This window comes from Carassius gibelio, chromosome B19 (assembly GCF_023724105.1).
Source record: "Carassius gibelio isolate Cgi1373 ecotype wild population from Czech Republic chromosome B19, carGib1.2-hapl.c, whole genome shotgun sequence".
Lineage (NCBI taxonomy): Eukaryota > Metazoa > Chordata > Actinopteri > Cypriniformes > Cyprinidae > Carassius > Carassius gibelio.
Window position 1 is genome coordinate 6,960,286 of NC_068414.1, and position 21,212 is coordinate 6,981,497.

At 35.7% G+C, this 21,212-nt stretch overlaps 1 protein-coding gene and 1 long non-coding RNA gene across 3 annotated transcripts in view; one reads left to right on the forward strand and one right to left on the reverse strand.

Annotated features, from left to right (window-relative positions):
• The window catches only part of LOC127979215 (uncharacterized), a 143,377-nt gene that overhangs the window by 40,843 nt on the left and 81,322 nt on the right, over window positions 1–21,212 (forward strand). The gene's annotated exons all lie outside the window — the stretch shown is intronic.
• Window positions 14,555–16,072, reverse strand: LOC127979253 (uncharacterized). Its single transcript, XR_008158769.1, has 2 exons — window positions 15,740–16,072; window positions 14,555–15,426 (listed from the first exon to the last, which is right to left on the reverse strand). It is a non-coding gene; the product is annotated as an uncharacterized LOC127979253 (long non-coding RNA).

Genomic DNA, 21,212 nt, shown 5'->3' on the forward strand with positions numbered 1-21,212 from the left:
GGTAATAATGCTCAGTTTCTAGCAGAAACCAAATGTTTGGTTTCTTAAGACTTCAACATATCACCAGGAGCCACAGGTATTTTTTCTGAGATACCGCTTAAACTTTCGAAAAGATGATAGACGACTTGCATTTTATGAATCACCCTAACCACGTACTATTTATATACAGAACAAAATTATAAACGCAACGCTTTTGTTTTTGCCCCCATTTTTCAGGAGATGAAAAATGATCTAAGACCTTTTCTATGTACATAAAAGGCCTATTTCTCTCAAATATTGTTTACAAATCTGTCTAAATCTGTGTTAGTGAGCACTCCTCCTTTGCTGAGATAATCCATCCACCTCACAGGTGTGGCATATCAAGATGCCGATTAGACAGCATGATTATTGCACAGGTGTGCTTTAGGCTGGCCACAATAAAAGGCCACTCTAAAATGTGCAGTTTTACTGTATTGGGGGGTCCGGGGGTCTGCGAAAATCAGTCAGTATCTGGTGTGACCACCATTTGCCTCACGCAGTGCAACACATCTCCTTCGCAGAGAGTTGATCAGGTTGTTGATTGTGGCCTGTGGAATGTTGGTCCACTCCTCTTCAATGGCTGTGCGAAGTTGCTGGATATTGGCAGGAACTGGAACACGCTGTCGTAAACGCCGATCCAGAGCATCCCAAACATGCTCAATGGGTGACATGTCCAGTATACTCACTGGCCATGCAAGAACTGAGATGTTTGCAGCTTCCAGGAATTGTGTACAGATCCTTGCAACATAGGGCTGTGCATTATCATGCTGCGACATGAGGTGATGGTTGTGGATGAATGGCACAACAATGGACCTCAGGATCTCGTCACGGTATCTCTGTGCATTCAAAATGCCATGAATAAAATGCACCTGGGTTCATTGTCCATAACATACTTCTGCCCATACCATAACCCCACCACCACCATGGGCCATAGATCGACAATGTTGACATCAGCAAACCACTCACCTACACGATGCCATACACGCTCTCTGCCATCTGCCTTGTACAGTGAAACCTGGGATTCATCCGTGAAGAGAACACCTCTCCAAAGTGCCAGACGCCATCAAATGTGAGCATTTGCCCACTCAAGTGAGTTACGATGATGAGCTGCAGTCGGGTCGAGACCACAATGAGGAAGACGAGCATGCAAGTGAGCTTCCCTGAGACAGTTTCTGACAGTTTGTGCAGAAATTATTTGGTTATGCAAACCAATTGTTGCAGCAGCTGTCCGGGTGGCTGGTCTGAGACGATCTTGGAGGTGAAGATGCTGGATGTGGAAGTCCTAGGGTGGTGTGGTTTCAAGTGGTCTGCAGTTGTAAGGCCAGTTGGATATACTGCCAAATTCTCTGAAACACCTTTGGAGATGGCTTACGATAGAGAAATGAACATTTAATTCACAGGCAACAGCTCTGGTGGACATTGCTGCAGTCAGCATGCCAATTGCATGCTCCCTCAAAAGTTGCAACATCTGTGGCATTGTGCTGTGTAAAAAAAAATGCATTTTAGAGTGCCGTTTAATTGAGGCCAGCCTAAGGCACACCTGTGCAATAATCATGCTGTCTATTCAGCATCTTGATATGCCACACCTGTGAGGTGGATGGATTATCTTGGCAAAGGGGAAGTGCTCACTAACACAGACTTACGAGTCGGCAACTCGTCTGCGATTCTCTCAGATCGCATCTTTGCTCATTCACACTCCGTGATTGTCACTCGCGTGTACAAGCACAGATTTGTCTGTGATTTCGGGCATTTGTCTGCAATTTTTCAAAACCTGTCGGCGAGCCAAAAACTGGGCTAAAATCATGCAGTCTGAACTCGGATTTAGACAATTTGTAAACGATTTGTAGACGATTTGTAAACAATATTTGAGAGAAATGGGCCTTTTGTGTACATAGAAAAATTCTTAGGGTGTACTCACACTAGCCAGTTTGAACCGTGCCCGAGTGCGTTTGACCACCAAAGCGCGGTTCGTTTGACTAGTGTGAGTGCTCCGAATCGTGCCCGGGCGCGGCTCGATTAGCCAGCCCTGGCCCGCTTGGAAGAGGTGGGCCAGGGCACGGTTCAGTTGGACTCGGGCGCGGTTCGCATGCAGGGCACGGAAAAGGATGCGTTGCGTCACGGTTTTGCGACGCCCCAAAACCAACATTGCAGGGAAAGGGTCGCTTTGGTCTATGGCAGAGGTGCAAAACACATAAAAACTAAAAACTGCAAAGTCCTTGCTGCACTTCAGCTGGTACCTTGCAAACATCCTCATACGAGCAGCACGATTACGTGAAAATTTTCGCGCCACTAAGGCGACACATCTGTTTAACAACAGGCTGTGGACCAAACAACACAAAATTATCCACAAAGAAAACAGAGCGATGCACTCCATTGTGTTCAAAGAGCGCCGCTCTTCCTGTTTATCCCGAAACCGTCGCACCATAATGACGTAAGCGTGCTCCGGCACGAATGCTGAAACCCTATATGTGAGTGCAGGCCAGAGGGGGAGTGGGGAGGGGGACAATCGTACTCGGGGCCGGTTCATGGCAACCGTGCCTAGTGTGAGTACACCCTTAGATATTTCAGTTCAGCTCATGAAATATGGAGGCACAAACAAAAGTGCTGCGTTTATAATTCTGTTCAGTGTATCAATGGATCGCAAAACAATGAATCTCAATTAATTTTCAAGAAAGCTGCATCATTAATAAATATATTAAAATAATCTAACTCGCATCATAAATAAAATGCTTAAAAAGCACCAACTGTTTTTTTTTTCCCTTAAAACATATTTCTGAAACATAAAATGAATCTTGGTTAATAAAATTTATATCAATACTATCAGTTTCTCTAAACAAAAAAAGAATGACAGCCAGTAAGTCATTTGATTAGACATGAGCTAAAGTCAAAATCAGAGTAAAGCATGTTGATGAAGTGAGTGACTGGTCTAAACTCTACAGAATGATGGACTTTTGGAACTCCACGTATGATAAGCCCTTGGTCAAAAGTCAAATCTACGTATAAAGAAAAAAATGACTACAGTGTGAGGATCACTCCCACTACTGTGCTTAAACATCATTGGCAGAGTGTACACTAGTTAACTCCAGATCACCCTCTGCACCATCGCCTTCATTTAATAGAGAGTACACGTCAGTTAAAACCCAGAGCCATGAAATATTTCATGACCTTGTGCTTCTATGAGCTTCTGTAACTTTACAATTAACAATCTATATCCCAAGAAACTAAAGACCCCACGAAACAGAATGGCAAGCACATTTTCTTGCCCATGCTTTTTACTTCCTTTAAAAAAAAAAGATGTTTGCTATTAACCACTGATGTATTTAGAAATATTTTTCTCATAGGAAAGCATTATAAGCCATGAACCGAACCAACAATATAAAAAGTGACTCACATGATTGGTGTCATCAGGATTATTTTAAAAATAGCTAGAGATAATGCAAACGGATGACTTTTTACAGTCGATTAATGGTCTCGGTGCTCATTGTAGATCTGAGTTCAAAGGGTCCCCAAAATAAATAGATTTTCTTTTTTTTACTTTAAGAACCTGTTGCACCTGCGGGAGAAAGGGACACACACATATATATATATATATATATATATATGTGTGTGTGTGTGTGTGTGTGTGTGTGTGTGTGTATATATATATATAGAGAGAGAGAGAGAGAGAGAGAAACACTTTAATTTAGGTACCAATTCTCACTATTAACTAGCTGCTTTTTACCATGCATATAACCAACACATTGGCTGTTTATTGTGACCAAATTTTAGATCCTTACCCAATATCTAAACTTAAAAACCACCTTACTAACTATTAAGAAGCAGGAAATTATGAGTTTATTGAGGCAAAAGTCATAGTTGGTGGTTAATATTGAGAACTGATCCCCAAACTAAACTGTGACCAAAATGTGAAAATGGTAATTTATGTTTTAGACGGACATAAGGATATGGTTTAGACGGATATAAACTAAAAACTAACACAAAGTTTCAATTTTTATTTCATGTTTTGTTTTTTTTAACCACTCATTCAATAGTTTATAGCATTTCTATAAAGTAATAACTCATTAATTATTGCACGTATGTCTGTATTTCTGTTCTGCAATCATTTTATTAGACAAGTGGTCCCTAGAGGGCAAACAATCTTAATACTTGGTTCTAGTCCCTCCAATCAAGCTCTTTTTAAACAACAAGGGACGCAGCACTGCACTGAAGCAACGAGATCTTCAGGTAAAGTAGCACAGTGGAAGTCATTATAAAAAGTGTAGCAAAACAGAAAAAAAAAGTTACGCTCCAGTCCTCATTTTGATACATGCTCTATAAAGTGCTTCACATTATACGACCATCACGTTACAATGATGACACACAGTAACTGATGGCTGACTGTTAAAGTGGCTTGCCTGATAATAATGAAAGTGTTCGCCTCATCTGTCATTGTGTTTACCAACCTGCCCATTTCCCGAGTTTGGTCGCCCGCATCAAATTTCCATTGCCCACAATCCACACGCGAATCCCGCTGAGCAGACAGCACAGAGTACTGACCGAGAGCCAGGCCACAGTGACAGCCCCGATCCAGTACAGTGCATCTGTCAGCAGCTCCATCATCACACGCAAAATCACAACTGTTTTTCACTTGTGTTTGCTACAAATACCGATGGATGTAGGTAGTGTCGGCACGTTAGTGTGCAGGATGGATTGAAGAACATCCGCTTCCGCGTTAATTACGTATTGTTGCGTGTTCCGCAGACTGCTTTCTGATTGGATGTCAGCTCTGTTCGTTAGCTCACGTCTCATGTCTGTCAGTGAAAGACTGAAGATGCATTATCTCTGCCCCTCCTGCAAACTCATATTGGAATAGGCTTTTTGATCATTTATATTGGAAAAATATATATGATCCATACAACATAGATGTTTCCTCACAAAGAAAGTAAAATAAATATCTTTTAAATTAGTTCATAATATTTACCCAGTCAAAAATTTCCTTAATTTTGACACTAATTGCTGTTTCTGTCAGAATGACACTGATACTCTTCTTCACTTGTTTTGGTCGTGCAGTTATACTCGGAAACTTTGGAAAGAATTAAATGTTTAGATTTTCTTTCATTTAAGTAATGCCAACTTTCTTTATACTTTTCTTTTTTGTTAATGTAACACTCTCTACCTTTTTTCTTCTTTTTTTTACTATGATGTTGTTGAAGTGTTCTCTGTCTCTATTCTTTATATTTTGTTATTCTTAAAATTATTGTTGTGTTCTAACTCTGTTTCATACTGTAAACAGAATGTTCAAATAAAGCATTTAAAAAAAAAGATTCAAACATTGAGATACTGTAGAAATATGAACGTCTAAAATGTTTTGGTCCTTGATGAAGCTTAAAATAATGAAATGTTTGGTCAGAGAGATACGATTAGAAACATAGACGAAAAACATAGGCTATTTAAAAAAATCTGTGTGTGAATTCAACACTGTAAAGAGTCAGATGGTCGCTTTTTATTTTTCCGGAACATTTAAGGGAACAAACACTGAAACCAATGACACTAGTAAAATTCTATATTAATCTATATGAAAGTAGGCCTTATAGCAGTGGACTGACAAAGGTTTCAAAACTTCAAATGCTGTTTCTTAATTGATAAATTATTTAATCCAGGATTTGTATTATACCCTTATGAAACAAAAATATATTGCAGTATATTGGAAAATATCATGTAATATATTAGGCATAAATTCTTATATATATTTATTTTTTCCAATATATTGCAATATATTTAAAGCGGCAATCATTTGTATATTTTGCATGTATCATCAATATATTATTAAATGTATTCAAATATATAATATATTAGAAAATAAAAAGGGAAAATAATATATTACAATATATAACAATATATAATTAACAAAATATATTGGTAATTATATTTTCCTTTCATAAGGGTAATTGTAGTGAGCAAAACATGACATCCAATATACTATTGCCTTTTTGAGAATTTTATTCTTTGAATATGAGTGAAAATGTCCTTCAAGGGATGAAAATTGAATGTTGTTGTTTGAAGTTGCAGTATTACAATTCCTCTCATACAATCACACATGTAGTATATATACTGTATATATATAATTACTTCTTCAGATATGATACTGAAAGGGTTTTGCATTTGAAATAAAATGGCAAGCCGTGTCAGGTACTTTTATTATTTTATTGACATGGACAATTTTAACAAAAATGACAGGTATATAACAATAAAAACAAAACTGATAATTAAATAGAGAAATAAAACACAAAATAAATGCAGTGAAGTCAATTCAATCAATTTCCGGTGAGCTATCTTCAAAATCCTCTATGATTGATGCCTTTATGTCCTTAAAAGAGTTTCTCTCTGCAGATGATCATGGTTGTGAGATGCCACAGCATCAGGATAGAAATACACAAATTAATTTAGAGTTGCAATGTGTCTCTTTCATTTGTTTAAAACAAAATCAGTTTGTTTGTTGTTGTTGTTGTTTTTTTTTTTTTTTTTTTTTTGGCCAAGTTCTTCAAGTGATCTTTCAAAGACCATATAAAAAACTAAAGAAATCAGGAAAAATAGTTAAAACAATTTGAAATAGAGCACCAGAAGTTATTGCTGCTCTTGGTGAGGACTTAAAGAAACAAAACTGGAATGAGGTTTATGTAAATAAAGATCCCAATAGAGCTTATGATGCTTTTTTGACTATATTAATTGAACTATATAATAAACATTGTTTGACTAAAGGGAATGGAGAAGTCATATAAAAGAAAAATGCATTATACAGGAAATTTATAGCCACTAGAACAAAACAAGTCGAAAATAAATAAGTTATATTAAAAAATAAATTAATAAGCATTATAAGATTTAGACAAAAGGACTATTATAATAAGTTATTGGACAAGCATAAGAATAATATTCAAGTAACATGGTATGTACTTAATAGTATAATTAAGAATACTGGAAAAGTAGATTACCCAAAATAATTTTTTAAATGATGATAAAATTTGTATAAATAAAACGAATGCCATTATCAGTGAATTGAATGAGTTTTATGTAAATATAGGGAATAAGGTAGCATAACAGATTGTAGATCAGAGAACTGGGGATAGGATAGATTAAGTGAATATTTCTAGTAATAATTGAAATAATTGACATCGTTAATAATTGTAAGAATAAATATTCCACTGATTGTGATACTGACTTGTCATTAATTAAAAAAAAACATATAGAACATATTGTAAAACCATTTACTCATATTTGTAATCAATCGTTTTCAATAGACACATTCCAGTTACAGTACATGAAAACAGCTAAAGTTATTCCTATTTTTTAAGTTGAGATCTGTATCTTTTTTCCAACTATAGACCAATTTCTCTTCTTTCCACGATCTCAAAAATTTTAGAGAATTATTAGTGTGTAGTCTTGATAATTTTATAGAAAAAACACAAACTAATGAACATCAGTATGGCTTTAGAGCACATAGGTCAACCTCAAAGGCTGTGATGGAACTGGTAGAAGAGATTTCTACTTCAATGGACAATAATGAATATACTGTAAAAAAAAAAAAAAAAAAAACCTTCAAAAAAAGATATCAGTTTGAACAAATAAATGGTGTTAAATCAGATTTAAGGGAAGTTAATTGTGGTCTTCCACAAGGTTCGGTATTAGGCCCCAAATTGTTTGTATTGTATATAAATTATATTTGTAAAGTTAAATATAATTAAAAGTAAAATTAAAAAATGGTTTTGTTTGCTGATGATACAAATGTAATTGTTCAGGGAAAAAAATGAATAGAAATTAAAACAAAAATAAGGATTAACAATGAGGAAATAGAAAGAGTGTATGAAAATCAATTTTTGGGGTGTTATTATTGATCATAAATGATGTTGGAAATCACATATAAATTATGCAAAAACAAAAATGTCCAAATCCATTGCAATATTAAATAAAACAAAAAATAACATGCTTAAAATGTGCTTATGTATAGTTGATTTATATACAGCACAGCTAATATACAAAGTTTACAATAATTTACTTCCAAATTGTATTCAGAGGCTGTTTAAAATAAGAGAAAGTCAGTATAAACTAAGAGGAATGTATGTTTTAAAAAGTAAGTGCAAAAATGAATGCTGAAAATAGGTGTATATCTGTCAAAGAAGTAGATGGAATAATTGTCATAAGAAATTAAAAGTATGTATTTCACTTTGCAAATGTAAGAAAATGTATGAAAACATGATGTTATATGACTCATTATCAATAAATTGTGTAAGTATTATTGAACATTTGTGAAAAGTTGTCTGTAAGGACCGAAATAAATAGAAATTAAAATTGAATTAAATGTTTAGTAAATATAAAGTAATTTCAAAATCTTACAATATGGATCATAAATTCAGTATCACTGTTACTTACTGAGTGGAGAAGAGAAGAGAAGTATCCTCAGCTGAACAGAGCGGCTCACGCTTGGTAGGAAACCAGTAACAATTCAGAAGTTAAAATGTATAGACAATTCATAGATTACGAAGGAAATCATTTCGAGAGGTATGTTGAATGGTTTAGTTACACAAATGTAGTAATCGAGTAGCCTTGACAGTTACAGATTTGCAAAAAAATTAAATTAAAATAAAAAAACAACAACACAAAGAATCATTTCAGCATGAGAGTTTTTCAGGATGATATGGTTCTAAATAGAACCTTTACTACATGAAAAGACCCTTTAAAGAACCATCTTTTTTACAGTACATGTTTACAACACACATGCACTGCAAGAGCTTCCTGCAGTCTGTGATTGAAAACTTGAGTGTGTGTGCGTGTGTGTGGTTCAGGTATACCACACATTATGGTGGAAAAAATGTCCACATAAAGATAGCTTTATCCAAAATCTTTGTCCTTGTGGGGACACTTTTGGTCTCCATGAGTAAAAACAAATCACACAGAATGAAGTCTTTTGAAAATCTTAAAATGTAAGTGGTTAGTTTATAGTAATACAAGTGAATTTTGACCTTGTGGGGATATTTTTGGTCCCCATGAGGAAACAAGTTTATAAATCACAAAAAATGGAGCGAATTGAAAATCTGAAATAGCAGAAAGTTTCCTGTGAGGGGCAGGTTTAGGTGTAGGGTTGGTGTAGGGTAACAGAAAATATAGTTTATATTATATTTTTATATACAGTGTAAAAACCATTACACCTAGGAAGAGTCTTCACAAAAAAAAAAAAAAAAAAAAAAATTATAAAAAAATGGAAACCAGTGTCTGTGTGTGTGTTTGTGGTTGAGGGTACATTTGAAGATAACTCATCAGTCAAAGTAAAAAGATGAATGAAAAAAAAAATTAACTGTTAATATGTTTTAGGTGATATCTAACAAGAAATAATAATTAGATATTTCATGCAAATATTGTACTGTAAACATCTTCAAAGCTATAGAAGATATTAAACTATTCTCTGTTTATTATTATTTCTAGTAGTAGTAGTATGTTCTTATTGGTTATCACTGTTAATCCACATTTTATTAAATTTAAAATACATACTCTATCTGCTGCACGTAATTACTTCCATTTTTTTCACTTTTGTCTTGTTTTTTATTTACTCATCTACAACAATGTCTGAAATAAACATGCTTCATACAGAACATTCAAAGTAAGTACAATTTTCTTTTCACAATGCATCTTCATTTTCACAATACTGGCAGATTTATTTTTTGAGGTAGCTATTACTCATCAGTAAGAACAATAAAATGTATAAAAAGAAGTGCAAACAGCAGAAGACAATGCTGATTAAGAAGACTGTATGAGTGGGCAGGTTAAGACACAAGACAATCAGAGTGTTTGAACAGGAAACACAGATAAACAGTTTGAATATCAGATCCTTCAACATGGATACACACACCTAAAACACACACATTCATTGTAACACACTATAAACTTCTATAATATTTAATAAAAGACAACTATTATTACTACAGTCTAAGCCGAGTCTTAGTTTTTTATTTCTTTTAGAACATTCACAAAAAGATTGTTTGTACTTTGACACACAAACAATTGATGCAAATAATTTCTATGATGCTTACAGTGCTTTTCCAGATCAGTGTGAATTGTGAATATTTTGATAAACCATAAACAGCGTTTATATGATGGGACAAAATGTTTCTCATACATCTGATGTTTATGAGGGTATGCCTGCATAGCCTGTAGGAAAACTTGTTTAACTTTTTATATAAATGCCTGCATTTAGTGTTCTGGTTGAGCTTTTATTTTTAATATCACACAGTCAAAATTAAAATAACACATAAATGTGTCTTAATAAAAAATATTTTGGGAGGTATTGGTAATCCTGGCCCAATTTTTGGCCATATATTGGATGCCAGACAGAAAAGACACAGGTATGACTATTTAGTCCGTTTTATGACTTTCAAAAGCCTTAATTTAAATATACAGGAAATAAAAAGGATAAGCAAAGGTAAAAGATTCACAGTAACACGCAAAGAGGAGAGTAACAATTGTATAAGTTAAATGCTGGAAAGCTGACATTTCCATGTTTTCAGATTGCATGATTTGGACAGTCAGATGGAAATGACAGACAAAATATTTTTGGTAACAGTTAAAGATGTGATCGATTAGTCTCAGTCTCTGTGTGTGTGTGTGTGTGTGTGTGTGTGTTAAATCTGCCGAATTCCCTCCAACTTCATAGATTTGCCTGATTCACAGCAGTTTTTTGAGGGGGCGTGATATGACATAATATCAGCAAATCTCCCATAATTACAAAATATTTTTTAATTGTAAAGATTAGAGATAATAACTAAGAAGCATAAACAATCAATTCAAAAGTCTTTGAAGAATCTTTAAATTGAGAACAGACAGTTTTCAGTAATCTATTTTCTTTGTCCTCAAGTATTTATATAAAATATTGTTAGGTGCATAAAGCTGCAGGTTTTAATGCAACTTAATTCATGAGAGGTACTGAATGTAATATGTCACTAATAACAAAGATTTAGCAAAATAATTGATATAAAAAGTTAAAACGTCATTAAAAAGACATGTAAATTATATCAAATTACAGCCAATCAATGCACAGTACTGTTTGTAAATTCAGTAGCTCTGAAAATATATAATGTATCATTTAAAATGTCAAAATATAAAATCTACAAAATAGCAGACAGAAACAACTGGTGTGTGCTGATGCAGATCTCTCTCCCTTTGCTCTCATTTGTTATTGAAACTGCAATATCAGTGTTTAATAGTGCAAATGAGAAATTATTATTTGCAGTAGTAATGTAATATTCTTTTGTAATTACCATTGTCTAGTCTGTATAGGTCAGATCTAGGAAAAGTTTGAGGTTTACTTAAAGCATACTGAACAATATATTTAAAAGTGACCTACAGCGTGAGCTACAGTAAAAAATTTAAATATAAAAAAAAGGGTTCAATAAAATCGTAATAATAAATGAATAAAATCTAAATAAACCCACATCATATTACACACATTAAAAAAAAAAAATCTTTAAGGAGATCTGTAATGTGGCCCGTGAGAAAAAAATGAAGACAGTTCTCTGCACATCTCAGCCGTGAGTATTATTTCTGGCAGATGCATTCCTGACTTGGTATTCATAATTGTTTAATCCTGTAAAGTACATAACTTAAAAATCATATGATTTTTTTTTCAATGTGAGTAATATTTCAAATTACCATGATGCATGATAGGGTCAATAAATAAATAAATAAAACTATATAAGACAAAACTTGTAGCAAGCCTGTACAGACGTGGGGGGAAATGTTATCCCTTGTAAAAGTTAGTTAGTCATTTTACTTTAAAGAAAGAAAGAAAGAAAGAAAGAAAGAAAGAAAGAAAATTCTAGAAGACAGATAGACTGATAACATGCTTTAGTGCAGATCAGTAAAGTTCACACCACAACCTGCTTTAAGCCATGAAACTGCACATTTAAACAATGTGTTAAATCATACAAAATGTTAGAGGCTGTCTGTAATAAAAAAAAAAAGAAGAAAAAATAAAAGAAAGAAATTAATATATGAAAATAAATTGTATTAATATTAATATTAGTATTCAATATTAGAACATTTTCTTGTTTAAAAAAAAGAAAAAAAAAGTATTAATTGAAAATGTTTTGCGTTCACATTACTTTTGAAAAAAAAAAATGATGTGGAAATAAGTCGAGCACATCATAAAGGCATTATTCACCCAGAAAGTAAGGTTCAGTAAATTCAGATGATAATAAATTCAGGTACGTTTGTAGGCTTTGGGCCTTTCTTTAATAACATAGTGCAAAAGCCTGAGTTAATACATGTGTAAAGTGCTGTTTCAAGGCTTCCTATACAAGTCACATTCATTTTATATATATATATATTTTATATTGCTTCTTACATGATTAATAATTTACATTGCAGATTTTAAAATTAGATTTTATGAAGGCACTGATGCATAGACAACTAAATCACATTGGAAATTATAGATTTTTTTTAACAAAATGCTCTGAAAGACTTTACTATAATCATTTATAGTAACTGTTAGTAGAAATGGGTTTAACAGTGCAGGATTTCACAACATAAGGATCGTCTGGGGGTTTACCAAAACAAATTAATCAGTCCAGATCGTCTAAATGTTTACCCCATTGCAAAAATGAATGAGAATAAAAACATAATTTGTCACTGTAAACATTTATTTTCTTATTATTGAATGAATACAAAATAAAAATCCACTGTTTGTATACATGGTTTTGAGGAGTTACGATATGAGCACATCACCTCTTAAACAGAGTCCGAGGATGAGGGTCAGCCTCCTGTTATGTTTTAGTTCTAAAACATAAAAATGAACAATTCCCGATGCTTACAGAACTGTAAATCTTTATATCTACACTAAATATGTAATCTGGTTACAATCTGCAGCATAATGAAAAAAAAAGGACAAAGAAAAGATGATCCATAAATGTTACATATCCAGTGGCTATAAAATAATTGACATGATAACAAGCATTTGAGAAAACACACACAAATGGCATTATTTACGTGCCTGGCATCTGTTATTTAGGCATGGGCTGGATGTGTTCGCTCGGATTCCCATTCCTCCCTCTCTCTCTGAGTGTGTGTGTGTGTGTGTGTCTTCTTCTCTCTGTTTTAGCTAGAATAACCTGCATACGGATCAACATGCATTGTTCTTATACATTAGTTTTATTTAAAAGTACTTTTATTTATAAAACAAATTGATTTATCTCTCCTTAATTAGAGAATGTGACTGGAACATGAAATGGAACAAGAACGGGAAAAGGCCTGAACACTGATGGCGCAGTTTCATCATAAAATAGTCTGAAAATACATATTTGTTAGGATATTTTTGATGCCTATGACAATTTGAGACAAGTGGAAATTAAGGAAAGTGTTGTTAGCACCTACACACGCATACACACATATGACTCGTGTATTTGGATGCATCAAATAATTCTCTTTACAGTTTTTTTGCAAACCAATTTCTTGACTAATCATATAGCTAAATCACAGAGTCCCCTTGTCTTTGATCCTTACTAAACTACCACAGTTTAAATGTCAGGCATGACGTAGCATGTTCTGAAACAAGCACAATAACATATTATCCACTATTTGCAAAATGCATGAACACAGATCTCAAAGCATAATGATAAACACGTAGCAGTAGAAAACTTGCCTTAAAACTTTATGATATTACTGTCATGGTTAACTGCTGCACTAAATAATGCATTTTCATGCTTGCAGCACTGCTGGACCAATACTGTTTTGCGTCTTATTATATTATCAGAGGCTTTCGTACAATGCCATGATGATAACAATTAAATGATTCAGTTAGGTTTTCCTCAAATCACAACAGAGAGTGTGTGTTCTACTTGATGAAGTGTGGATAAATCTAATGCTAGGAACTCTGGGTGGATTTTGAAGACTCCCTTAGGTCAGTTTATACTGTGTACAATTAATCTGTCTACACAGAGAAAAATAAATCAATAAATAAAAAAAATAAATAAAAATAATAATAATAATAATAATAATAATGGTTATTTCATAATATTTTTGAGTCAGAAATTGTTATTACGTTTTCCAATTAATTACAAAGAAGCTGCACTTGTAATACACTTGAATTATGCAGTAAGTAGTGTTTTATTGTAATAATCTTTGATTTTTTTACAAATTCGAAAAATAATTTTACACAATGCGTTAAATGTGAACAAGCCATATGTTATGTCTGGACAACATAACTCCGGCTCCCTAATTTTGAGCACAGGTAAGGGCACGTGACACTACTAGTCTAACATTGTGATATTTTGACATGTTCCTATATAGTGAGCAGCTAGCATGCGTATTTTTAACAAGGAGTCAGTCAAAGATCAGTGAGTCTATACATCGGCTGCTGTGACTATTTTTCCATTGAAACATGTTGGATTGCCATGAATCGTGTTAGAAAATTGTATGCTAACTCTCCAACCACAACTGATGTTCCACGAGCTGTATGCAACAGCACCTGCGCGCGCGTCAGCTGCGTCTCTGCAAAACTCCAAATAAGATGTCACGATCAAGATGTAATAATATTTTTATTGCATTTGTGCTTTAATTCAGTTGTTTATTCACATGGTAAAACCGTTAAGCATCGCATCGTTTATTTTAGTTATATAGTAAGCATACAGTCCCCAACCCTCAGTGTTAAAATTCAGAATTAAATCACGTTAAATTGATAAGGCGCGGTTGGAGCCACTTGATACTGAAAGGGAGTGCCAGACTCAAAAAAGAAAGAAAATAGTAAAACCTTGGATTTTTTTTCCCAGTTAAAAAAAAATAAAATAGTACTCATTAGAATTGCAATGTTTGCCGTTCTGACGTTGAATATGGTGATAGTCCAAGAGGAACAGAAGTAAGAGAGAGCTTTCTTCTATTATTCGCTGTGTGTGCCCTCCGCAAATGCTTTTTGGGGTAAGGGCTTCCCATTGATAGTTGAGAACAGCAAGCCCAGACCGCAAAAAGATTCGTGAAAGACTTTTCCTTACGCTTTGAATGTGACATCTGAGTTGCAGGCTTGGTCCATAATTACTAACAGTCCATGTTGTTGTAGCCAATGGCCGGACCGTGTGCAGTAGACTCCAGTTCTACACATTCGCGCAGAAATGCACAGAATCCGCTCTGGTTTACGACTCCCTTCCCATACGAGCCCGCGCACCGTAATTTTATCCGTGCTCCGATGCCCTTCCTATGGCCATACTGTACATATTCTCATGTTCGTGATGTGGTTAAGCAAAAAGCTGATCTACTCCTGTCAGTCGATAGATCTGTTGAAGGAGGGGGTTTACTGCGCTCCAGCTCACAGTAAATAGAGAGCAGTGAAGGATTTCATTGGAGCATACGAAAACTCGTCATTCGACCAATCCGTGCTCTTCTCACACAGGGACCCCCCTTTTTGAAAAAAGGAAAAATATAGAAAACTAATTCTCCACCGGTGTGCAAAATGCATTTAATACATTTGCTTCATTGTTGCCTTTGTAGCGCTTTTCTAATCCGAATGTGCCAACCTGTCATTCTATGACATATCTTAGTAATAAAAATGTTATATTATACAGGTTTCAGTTGTTTACCAGGTGTTAATCTAAGAGAATCAAGCCAAAAGCATCTGGAATGGTCCATTTGAAATACAAATGCATCACTCCGTATCAAATAATAAGCATCACCACCGCCGATAAATATCAAAATGATCCAGCTGGACACTTACCACAAGTTCCTCAAGATCCGTGTGTACAAGGTCTGTAGTCACCAAAGCTTCCTCCTTTCCTTGTCTCATAAAATAATGAACATCAATCTCTGAGTCTGGCTATATTTGGATACCCCACACATCTCTCGCACGCACGCACACGCGCACACACACACACTCACACAACCATAAAATAACCTCGTCCTCACGAGCACGCACGCACACATAAACTCTATAACCAGAGAGCCCTGCGCTTGCTTTTCTCTGAATGTGTAGAATCGCCTCCGGATTCCAAGGTCAGGACTGAGAGTAACAGGGGAGAACAGCGAGACCCTAACATTTAAGTCTAATCTTAAGAGAGATCACTCTAGTGGTGACATTATGAGGTTGTGGTTTCATTTGTGGAAGTCTCCAGTCAGTCACGATTCCCTCCATCTGTCTCCGGCACCCAGCGCTTTGCCCCTACTGACGCAGCCGACGCGCATTACTCACTTTAGCAGTCACGACTCGCCAATCTGTGCTGTTTCCGATGAAACCGCACGCCAAAAACGAATTACCAAGGACCGCTGTGCTCTTACCCACTTCATACGTTTGGCAAACGTGAAGAATTGATTGCTCTTTGAAGTGATAAACATAAACCGTATGTATGACCGAGATTTTACAGCTACATGGTTAGTCTGACGAAATGGATTTACAAAGACCACGCAGTTGGGTCTATAAACAAACCGGATTGTTTGAAAATCAGCGTTGCTGGTGTTGACTCTTTGGTTAATACACACATACAAAAGAAAGGTGTCACCATCTACGTGATCTAGAGGTTCAGTGGTTTTACGCAGGTCCTTGTTAAAGGAATCCAAGGTAGTTTTAGTTTTTCATCAGGGTGGGAGACCATCTCAATCAGCTTGGTCAAATTTAAGACCAGCAAATCATCTTAGGCTGGTTTAAGATGGTGTGTTCAGCAGGGTTGCCAGACTAACCTCAGGATCGCGTGCAAAGACTGAATTATTAAACGTATGTGATACACTGAATTATTGAGGAAATGGTCAGATGAACCAAAGCAGTCTTCAGTGTGTGGAGCAGGCTATAAAGACCAAAAACCTCTGCCTAGAAAACAATTTCCACATGACTAAGGACATGAAAGTACAGTTTTATTCAATGGTACAGGTCTGCACTGGACACTGTGGCGGCAACGTGTGAGTCGACGGATTTCAGCACCGCTGATGGCGGACAGCTCCTCTTCATTATAGAGGGTTCATCATGTGATTTCAGCCACGAATGATAAAAAGTGTAAATTAACAGGCAACCTTTTTCTCGTATTTGAGAGTTTTCGTTATTAAACAAAGCGCCAGGGTGATCCCCTTCCAGCTTCACTCACTGATTGAAAAAAGTGACCACAAACTGTTCAGAAATACATATTTCAAGCCAGAACATGCAACCGGGGTCACCAGGAGAGCGAGAGGTCTCGCAGGTGGAGGGAGCCCTCGATGAGAGAAATACATTGTGTCAGTACTGAATGAAAAGCTCAATAACACAAGGAAATATCTCAAGGACACAACAAGAGCACATAACGTGCTGTCCTGGTGTGTTTTTATGCCTCAAAACGAAGGCTGCATATGAGGGTGATACCCCTGTCTATTTCTGGATCAAGCTGTTACTATTTTTAGAGCACTTGGAGGGAAAAAAAACACTCACAAATGCTCCTCAGAGGAATTGTACGTGATCACCGTGACATGCGCGTTCACGTCTACTCTCTAACGCGGTTTGCGTAAAGGATCGTGACGCTTCGGTATCGAGACATGACACGCTTTTAAAAAGACTAATCGTGATTTCTGCTTTATTTCAAATGGATGCGAATCGTTTCTGTTATTGCTCTCATTTCTTTCTGATTTGAGCAAGTGTTACGCCCCAATTAGCCTAATTGCATCAAGGCGATATTACCGATTACAGATACAATCATACACAAACTCATAATGCAATTATGTATATATGGAAAATAAAATTTTCAGTTTCCTTTATCTTTAATTTTCCTTTATCCAAAGCAGCGTCAGTTGCATTGACGTCACGTTCATTCTCCTCCTCTCGTCGATGCCTTAATGAAAGACATTACCTCTGGATTCGGTGGCTGTTTTATCGTTTAAGGCGATAACATGAAAAATGCTTGAGGCAAAAAAGTAAACATTATTTATAGCAATGGGAGAAACACTCAAGCTCCTCACACCAACCACATAAACAAGTCAATAATGTCAGTGTAAGAGCAAGAATGGACACAATGATTAAACTCTTGAAAACAGATGGACAAAAACGACGTTTCTAATATTAGCTTACTCAGAAACCAGACTATACAATCACACCCGACACAAACAATGATAAAATAGGTGTGCCAATGGCTGATGGTGATGATGATGCAAAGACGAGCACGTTGCCAGTAAAATCCAGTTCTGGATCAGAGGCCTCATGCAAGACCAAGACAACGTCACGACGACGCAGCAAGATGCCACGATGTGTGTTTCTATACATTTATCAAAGAGATATTACAGCCATTTGCATCCATTCATACGCAACAAACAGTTAACATCTAAAAACACAGACCGTCATTTTGTAATACCATGAAGTGAATACTGGCCTAGGTGCCCTACTTGTAAAATTTGAGTCCGAGGCGCGGAGTTTACGCGGTCCTTACAAGAAGCCTGCAACACGCAAAAAGATAGTAGACAGAATATATATATATATATGTGTGTGTGTGTGTGTGTGTGTGTGTGTGTGTGTGTGTGTGTGTGTGTGTGTGTGCGTGTGTGTGTGTGTGTGTGTGTGTGTGTGTGTGTGTAAATGCAGGGTAAAGAGTTGCAAGATTATCACCAGCGATAAATATATTTACACTACGTGTTCCATAATGTCATTGCATTCATGCACTTGTTGCGACATATTTCATACTCTTTGTCGTGAAATGTAGTGCGACGTCCGCTCTCGAGCCTAGGCCTGAGGTAGTCGCTGTCCGTGGTGCTGAAACCCTCCGTCCGCTCATGTCAACTGATAAGGGAACGCTTTCTTACCAAAGACCTTTCTTTGTTTATACTGGGTGCAACACTACAGAGTGGAGGCGGTCTAGACAGTCCTGGTTGCATATTCAGTGACTTGTTTTGCTACAGATTCCTCATCTGCTACAACTCAAGTTAGGAGGAGTAAAACATGAACACGACTGACTTCATCAAAAAGATTCTGTTGTTTGCTCTTTCTTAAAACGTAGAAGCGTTGCAAAAGCTAAAAGAGTAGGCTACCGGAGATGTCATGCAGTGCGTCCATAAATGTTACAACAGCGCGAATCGTGACCACTCGGCAACAATGAGAACAACACGCTTTGAGAACATCGGATTTAAAGTTTTGAAAAGGCCGCTAATATCAAGGACGAAAAATATGCCACTATTATAACACTCCGCCGAGTATCGAGATAAATGAAAAGTAATTATTAAGACTCAATACATCGCACAAATAGCCTATAAACCGAAGCATGGAACTTTAAGTGGCTGCAATCTTGCAAAACACAAAAGTAGCATCTGATCTAGTTTTGATCTGGACTCTGTATAGCCTACTCTAAATGCCTGTACAATTCAACCACCAGCAAACAAACTCTGTGGAGTTATCAACTAGTTCAACATCTGATCACTGTAAAATATATCCGAAGTCAAAATAAAGTTCCAAATGAGTTGAGAACTGAGACAGAAATAAATCAAATGTCACTCACCGTATGTTCTCGTTCATCGAAGAGCAAAGTGATGTTCGCACAGTGTTCACAGAGGAATCTAGACGAGACGGGTACACAGACGGAGCGCCTGCATTTGGACCACAGTCACTGCGTGAATGAGATCGCTCGCTGTTTTTGAATGAAGGGAAATACCTATATAAAGTATCAGCTTTCCCATGTATTTGGGGGAGGGGGTTTAGATTGGTTATTGAGAAGTTAAATGAGGGCTGGCATCCCGCAGACACGAGAACGCGACGCTGTGAATCGAAAATGTTCACATTCACGGTAAGAATTTACGTAAAGTTGATGAAAATAACAACAATAATAATGATAATAATAATGTAATAAAGTGTAATAAAGCATACTGTATTTTTAAAACGTGTTTTTCATATTCATTCGTCTTTATATATATATATATATATATATATATATATATATATATATATATATATATATATATATATATATATATATATATATACTCTTTATGCTTAATTTAATGTACACCAGGGCTTCTTAGATACAGCAGTGTCATTTCTGTTGGTGGAGAGCACAGCTTTCCCCGCCAGCAGCCTATCACTGTGCTATTGACCCGCATTGACGTCATTGCGTCATTAGGTTTCCCTGGGAAACGCAGAAATTCAAAAATAGTATCAAATTAATTCAGCTGACAAAGAGAGGGGGCGGGGCTCTGGGTAACACGGATTTGATGGGGTTGGTCTCCTATATGAGTGCCACTCAACCAGACTACCTGGTGTTGTTACTACCTGGAGTGTCAAGAAAAATCCATCGAGGTCTATGATTCTGAAATCCAGCTGCTGATGTGGTACTGCTAGCATATTTCGTAGTAGCAAAAAAGCCCAAATATTCTGTATATATAATCATGAATGTATTTTTATCTAGTATGAACACGTATTTGATTACTGAGAAGTGAGAAACATTAGAATGTAATGAGTTTGTTTTAGGAACAATTAACGTTACAACCTATAACTGTTATAAATTATCAATTGATAGCCATTAACATGGATAAATATCATTTAAATGTTACATTATACTGTACAGTATATATTATAGTAAGTCTCAAATATAACCTTGGTATGTCTGTAGTTTATCATCATGGCATGTCTTCATGTATTGTCATCATCAGGCTTCACAGCCACCCTGTGGTCAAAAACAGGATAGCGTGAATTATAGCATCAGCCTCTACAGCCAATCAAAGGTCCCCTGTAAACATTATTTAAAAAGTAAAACATATCCATCCAGTATCTCTAAAACCATTTTAATACATTAAACCATTTTCAAGGGGCTTGATTTGGTGATTTGTTTTTAATGTGACCCATTCACAAGGTTGTTAAGATCCTTTATGAGACACATTAGCAAAAATTATATTTCACACTTAACAGTTTTGAACTGGGATTCAAATTTTAATTTAGTAAAATCATCAGAAAACAATCATAAACACATATTTAAAACCGCATGTCCACTTTAATTTTAGAGGAACCTCTATGTTTTCATATAGACTATGGACACAGAAATGTTTATCTTGACTTTCTTAACATTAAATAGAACAGTACAGATCAAGAGTCAATAGCTCAGATGTGCAAAGTAAAGTGAATGGAAGTGTATTTTATAATTTTTGAGCTGAACAATCTCCTTATTAAAGGTCCCTTTTGAAAACTAAAAGGAAAATACATACATTAAAATCTCAAAATTTGCTAATGATCTTTTGTTCAGGATAAATATATGCAGTGACTC